The sequence below is a fragment of the Sinocyclocheilus anshuiensis genome, unplaced genomic scaffold (assembly GCF_001515605.1).
Source record: "Sinocyclocheilus anshuiensis isolate Anshui unplaced genomic scaffold, SAMN03320099.WGS_v1.1 scaffold1514, whole genome shotgun sequence".
In the NCBI taxonomy this organism is placed as follows: Eukaryota; Metazoa; Chordata; class Actinopteri; order Cypriniformes; family Cyprinidae; genus Sinocyclocheilus; species Sinocyclocheilus anshuiensis.
The window spans coordinates 155,955-156,544 of NW_015546148.1; the positions used below are offsets into that span (position 1 = coordinate 155,955).

The window sequence follows — 590 nt, forward strand, 5'->3', positions numbered from 1 at the left end:
CCGCACACACACACTCACTCTCTCTCTCTCACACACACACACACACACACACACACCCTCTCTCACTCACTCACACACTCTCTCACACAGACACTCACACATACACTCTCTCACACAGACACACTCTCAGAGACACACACCCACTCTCTCTCACTCACTCACTCACACACACACTCTCACACACACACACGCACACATGGCAGAGCAATAGCAGTCATTAAAGAATAATAATGAAGCTCTGTGAATACACGATGCAATGATTTTGTAGGCTTTCTTAAAATGCAGAATTGCATAACAAATTAAGACTCTTTTTTTTACTGAATATATTTATTATTTTGGCCCCTTGGCATCTTTGTTAAAGGGATAGTTCACCCAAAAAAGAAAATTCTGTCATTAATTACCTAGTAATCTCGTAGCTTCATACAATTAAGTTTGAACCACTGATGGCACATGGACTATTTTAACAATGTTCTTACTAGCTTTCTGGGCCTTGAATGTGTCAGTTATGTTGCTGTATATTCAGGGTCAGAAAGCTCTCGGATTTCATCAAAAATATCTTAATTTGTGTTCCAAAGATGAACGAATGGTCT

The 590-nt window shown here is 39.7% G+C and overlaps 1 protein-coding gene across 1 annotated transcript in view; it reads left to right on the forward strand.

Moving 5' to 3' along the window:
* Window positions 1-590, forward strand: part of LOC107701245 (calcitonin gene-related peptide type 1 receptor-like) — a 26,692-nt gene that overhangs the window by 8,586 nt on the left and 17,516 nt on the right. The window lies entirely within an intron of this gene.